This window comes from Pristiophorus japonicus, chromosome 2 (genome assembly GCF_044704955.1).
Source record: "Pristiophorus japonicus isolate sPriJap1 chromosome 2, sPriJap1.hap1, whole genome shotgun sequence".
NCBI lineage: Eukaryota > Metazoa > Chordata > Chondrichthyes > Pristiophoridae > Pristiophorus > Pristiophorus japonicus.
The window spans coordinates 361335218-361341290 of record NC_091978.1 but is presented as its reverse complement, the minus strand read 5'-3'; the positions used below and the strand labels follow the sequence as shown (position 1 = coordinate 361341290).

Below are 6073 nucleotides of genomic sequence, written 5' to 3'. Positions count from 1 at the left end.
TCGGCCTTGCGAGTGACACTCACATCCCAAGGACGAGTAATAACACTAAAAAACGCCTAGACCCGTAATATGGAGAGTGCACCCCTTAACCAATAATTCCTATTAAATGTATGGAGTGTGAATTAGAGCCTTGTGTAAATAATCCCCTTAAAGGGGCATTGCTGACCGCATTTCTGTATTTGAAGAGAAATTGCGGGTTATAAATAAATAAATGCAGCGAATGTTTGCATCTGAGGTGATGGCAGAATGTAATTCAAGCATCATTTTTAACTACTCGATCTGGGAAGTATGAATAATGCACTGTTGAAATTCAAAGCTTTAGATTGAAGATCAGATGATTTTAACAGATGACAGATACTTGCCATTTTCCAGTGAAGGGGGTGGGATGGAGGGAGATATTTATGTTTCCCTCTTTCTCATGGGGAATTTTAACTTGTCCTGCAGGGCGGAACATGGGAGGGAGTGCATCACCCCTCCCACCCATTCCCCCCTTCCCCCCTTCTCCCTTCCCTATTATAGTGTCAGCCGTGGCTCAATGCATCGCGCTCTCGCCTCCGAGTCAGAAGATTATGGGTTCACGTCCCACTCCAGGGGCTTGAGCACAAAAATCCAGGCTGACACTCCAGTGCAGTGCTGAGGGAGTGCTGCACTGTTGGAGGTGCCGTCTTTCGGATGTGACATTAAACTGAGGTGGACATAAAAAAAATCCCATGGCACTGTTTCGAAGAAGAGTGTGGGAGTTATCCCCAGTGTCCTGGCCAATATTTATCCCTCAATCAACATCATTAAAACAGATTATCTGGTCATTATCACACTGCTGTTTTGGGAGCTTGCTGTGCGCTCATTGACTGCTGCGTACAACAGTGACTATGCTCCAAAAGTAATTCGTTGGCCGTAAAGTGCTTTGAGACGTCCGATGGTCATGAAAGGAGTTATATAAATCCAAGTTTATTTCGATACTCCTTGCCTCCAATTTTCTTTTCCATAGACTTTCATTATCAGGGGATCAGCCAGCCGAGAGTGCCGACAGGTCTCACGCTCCATTTGGGGGGACCGAGCCTCATTACCATACGGCCGGCGGGTCTGTGGGTGAAAAACAGATATCCCGCGGGAACCTTAGTCTGTCTCTGTCACTTTGTAACTCCCTGCCTCCATCAACACAAATTACTGTTTCTCCTAACCTCGGGCCATCTGCAAACTTGGATATATAACTCTCTGTTCCTTCCACCAAGTCATGTTGTAAAAAAGCAGAGGCCCAAGTATTGATCCCTCGAGACACCACTTGTCACATCCCGCCAATCCGAGTACGTTCCCTACATCCCTACTCTGTGTTTCCGACCTCCCATGTCGCAAGATTCTCTCCGATTCCGTGCACTTTCACTTTTCCTAATAATCTTCGGTGCAGAACATTATGAGATGCCTTCTGGAAGTCCATACAGCCAACATCCATTGACCTCTAGCCACCATGTTAGTGACCTCTTTCCAAAGTGATGTCGGCCGACTGGGAGCAGGAACGGGGCGGTAAGCTTTTCCCGCCAGAGGCATCAGTGGAAATCTCCCGCTCTGTATCGTGCACCATCCCTGTAATGTATTTGCTTCATGGGTTCTATGCTTAAGAATTCATAGCAACACATTGCCATTCAGAACGAGCTGGTTTATTAGCAAAGGTTTAACAATCGCACTACACATTACCAGTTCATCCACCAGACTCACAGCCACCGGCCTCGTCGTGGATCCCCCCGAATCCAACTGGCTGGGGTTTTATTGAGTCTTGTGAACATCATGTGACTGGGTAAGCCACTCCCAACTCAACAGCTCTACAACTATTTTAGTTTAAAAAAAAAATTCAGGGAGAGGGTGAGAGATAAATTGAACGCAGGAGGGAGAAGCGAACAGTTTTGTGGATTGGTTGACGGCGGTGTGAATGTTGCGAGCAGGCTGTGGTGGCAGCAAAAGTCTACAGCACCTGGTATTCCCAGTCGGTCACCCCGCCAAGTACTGACCAGGCCTTACTCTGCTTAGTATCAGAGATCAAACGAGATCGGACTTTTTCAGACTAGTATGGCCATAGGCTACAGCAATATTAATTCGGGAATTATCCAAAGGAAATGTGTCCCCGACATGACCTGAACATGCAGCCTTCTGATCTGGAGTCAGACTCACTACAATTACTACAAGTGGCCTACTCAACAGCTCTACAACTATTTTGAGTTCTACCTGTAAAAACATAAATAATTAAATCAAGTGCCTCCTGGCTAAAATTGGTGCAGGGGGGCACTAAAACCAATCAACATAGACAAATTAAACTTTAAATATTGAGGATCAAATTAAAATTTGGTTGCCGGGGGTGATGATGCACTCCAGTCCCTCCAGCGCTCACCTCTCACAGAAGGCCGCGAGCGTAACGGTGGACACCACGTGCTCCATCTCCAAGGACACTCTGGCTCGGATGTAACCGCAGAAAGAAGGCAGGCAGTCGAGTTGAATGACCCCATCGACTGCCCGCTGCCTGGACCAGTTGATGGCCACCTTGGCCGTGCCCAGGAGCAGTCCGACGAAGAGGCCTTTCGACCTGCCTGCTCCCCTCCACACAGGGTGCCCAAAGATCAAGAGTGTGGGACTGAAGTGCAACCAGAATTTGAGGAGCAGCCCCTTTAAATATTGGAAAAGGGGCTGCAACCTCGCACACTCAACATAAATATGGAACACAGACTCCCCTAGACCGCAGAAATTACAGGCGGCCTGGGAGCCCGTGAACCAACTTAAAAACCGATTGCACGGGACTGTTCCATGCAACACTCTCCAGACCAGGTCCCCAATGAATAGAGGGAGGACTCCCGCATTGAGAGTACTCCATTGGGGACCCCCGCCTCCTCCAGACAGCAAGATGGTGCGCCATGGCGTGTCCAGATGGCAGACGAGGATGGCAAAGTGGAGAATATGCAGGAGCAACCCGTACAGGAATCCCCTCCGTGCAGAACTGAAAGGCACGGAGAGGATTTCCCCGAGGATGCTCAAGTTATGAGGCGCCGGCTCCCGAGGGAGGTTTCCGGGCTTGGTGCCGATGAGGAATTCTGTCCGGACGGGAGTCAGTTCGGACGGGATCTCCCCACGTGCTTGAGCCTCCTCGACACACCTAACGGAGTCAGGACCCAGTGCTGTTTTTAGCGACGCGATGACATTGGCCGCGCGCCCGACGTCGGCCCAGGATGGGCGTCATGCCAGCTTCGTCTGGCACCATCCAGCCCGCTCCTCCACCATCGAGCAAGTTCCCTGATCCTGGTCACCTCACCAGCCACAGCCCTCTTGTCCGCCTGCCATCTAAAACCGCGGTCGTGGAGGTACGGATTCCTGAGCAGTGGCTCCCGAAGGACAGCCGCAACTCCAGATGGGGGAGAACTGCGTTTGGTGGCGACTCTATTCCAGATCCTGATGAGTTCCTGGTAAAAGACAGGCAGCCCCTGGACGGCGTTCCTGACGTGCCCAAGGCTCACAAACAGGAGCTGCGTGTCGTAGTTGAGGCTGTACTGCTGGCGGATGAAATACTTTGCCAGGGCACGCCACCTAGGAGGGGGCTCGACGTAAAGGTATCTCTGCAGGGTCTGAAGACGAAAAGTCGCTAGCTGGATGCTGTATCTTGGCGACAAACCCAGGGGGAGGGGTCAAAGTGACCAGCCGGTACCACAGCATAGCGGCCACCAGCTGATTGATGACTAGCGCTCGACCCCTGTAGGACAGCACTCGGAGCAGTCCTGTCCAGTGCCCTAGGCGAGCGGCGACCTTGGCCTCCAGCGTCTTGCCAGTTCGCCGGCCTGGCTTCCTCGTCGGGGCTAAGGTAGACTCCCAGATAGAGGAGATGGGTCGTGCTCCAGGCAAAAGGCCTGAGCTCCTCCGGCAGGGAGTCCACCCGCCACTGACCCACCAGGAGTCCGGAACATTTCTCCCAGTTGATCCTGGCGGAGGATGCGGCCAAGTGAATCTCATGGCACTCACGCATCCTCCGCGGGTCAACGGGATCCTCTACCGCGAGGAGCACGTCATCGGCGTAAGCCGAGAGGACGACCTCCACACTCGGCCCTTGCAGAGCCAGTCCCGTCAACCTCGTCCGCAGGAGGCGCAGGAAAGGCATCCCTGGCGCACCCCTCTCCCAAAGCGAAGGGGCGCCGTCAAGGACCCGTTAACCTTAATCTCAACAGCTCCACAACTCTTTTGGGAGAAAAACAACTAAACATTAAATCGTGCCCCCCGATCTGGGGGACACACCAAACATTTTCAAGGCCCCTTTTTTTTGTGTGTTTTTTTGGGGGGTTTTTGTATTTTTTGGGGGGTTTTTGGGCACTAAAATCAAATTTTTTTTCCAAGTGCTCCCTATAAAAGGGGAGGGGAACACTAAAAACACCAGCAATTAAAACAAATTAAACTTTAAAACATAAGATCAAATTAAAACTCCAGTCCCTCCGGCGCCCACCTCTCGCGGAAGGCCGCGAGCGTACCGGTGGACGCCGCGTGCTCTATCTCTAAGGACACCCTGGCGCGGATGTATGTGTGGAAGAGAGGCAGGCAGTCAGGCTGAACGACCCCCTCGACCACTCGCTGCCTGGACCGGCTGCAGGCACCCTTGGCCGTGCCCAGGAGCAGTCCTACGAGGAGGCCCTCGGACCTACCCGCTCCCCTCCGCACAGGGTGCCCAAAGATCAGGAGTGTGGGACTGAAGTGCAGCCAGAATTTCAGGAGCAGCCCCTTTAAATAATGAAACAGGGTCTGCAACCTCGCACACTCCATAAAAACATGGAAAACGGATTCTTCCAGACCGCAGAAATTGCAGGCGGCCTGGGAGTCCGTGAACCGGCTTAAAAATGTGTTGCACGGCACTGCTCCATGCACCACCCTCCAGGCCAAGTCCCCGATAAATAGTGGGAGGACTCCCGCGTAGAGTGCCCTCCATCGGGGACCCCCACCTCCTCCGGACAGCAAGATGGTGCGCCATGGCGTGTCCGGACGGCAGACGAGGATGGCAAAGTTGAGAGTGTGCAGGAGCAGCCCGTACAGGAAACCCCTCCGCGCAGAACTGAAAGGCACGGAGGGGATTTCCCCGATGCAGTTCAAGTTGTGAGGCGCCGGCTCCCGAGGGAGGTTCCGGGGTTTGGCGCCGATGAGGAATTCCGTCCGGACGGGGGTCAGTTCGGACGGGATCTCCCCACGTGCTTGAGCCTCCTTGATGCACCTAACGGAGTCGGGGCCCAGAGCTGTTTTTAGCGACTCGATGGCATCGGCCGCGCGGCGGACGTCGGCCGAATTTAGGCGCCGCGTCAGCGTGTCTGGCGCCATCCAGCCCGCTCCACCGCCATTGAGCAGGTCCCTGACCCTAGTCACCTCACCAGCTATAGCCCTCTCGTCCGACTGCCACCTAAAACCTCGGTCATGGAGGTACGGATTCCCGAGCAGCGGCTCCTGCAGGACGGCCGCCACTCCAGCCGGTGGAGAGCTGCGCTTGGTGGAGACTTTGTTCCAGACCCTGGTGAGTTCCTTGTAAAAGACAGGCAGCTCCTGGACGGCGGTCCTGACGCCCCCCAAGCTCACAAACAGGAGCTGCGTGTCGTAGTTGAGGCCGTGCTGCTGGCGGAAGAAATACGTCGCCAGCGCATGCCACCTAGGAGGGGGCTCGACGTAAAGGTATCTCTGCAGGGTCTGAGACGGAAAGTCGCGAGCCGGGCGCTGACGCACACCAACGACTGACCGCCCTCCCTAAGAGGGAGACTCAAGACCACGGCAGAGACCCAGTGCTTCCTGTTGTTCCAGAAGAAGTCCACCAGCTTCTTCTGTATCTTGGTGACAAACGCAGGGGGAGGGGTCAAAGTGACCAGCCGATACCACCAGCATGGCGGCCACCAGCTGGTTTATGACTAGCGCTCGACCTCTGAAGGACAGCACTCGGAGCAGTCCTGTCCAGCGCCCTAGGCGAGCGGCGACCTTGGCCTCCAGCTCTTGCCAGTTCGCTGGCCAGGCTTCCTCGTCGGGGCTAAGGTAGACTCCCAGATAGAAGAGATGGGTCGTGCTCCAGGCAAAAGGCCTG

The 6073-nt window shown here is 54.0% G+C and overlaps 1 pseudogene; it reads right to left on the bottom strand.

Moving 5' to 3' along the window:
• Positions 1–1954: 1954 nt before the first annotated feature.
• Positions 1955–2073, bottom strand: LOC139251640 (5S ribosomal RNA; annotated as a pseudogene).
• Positions 2074–6073: the final 4000 nt, after the last annotated feature.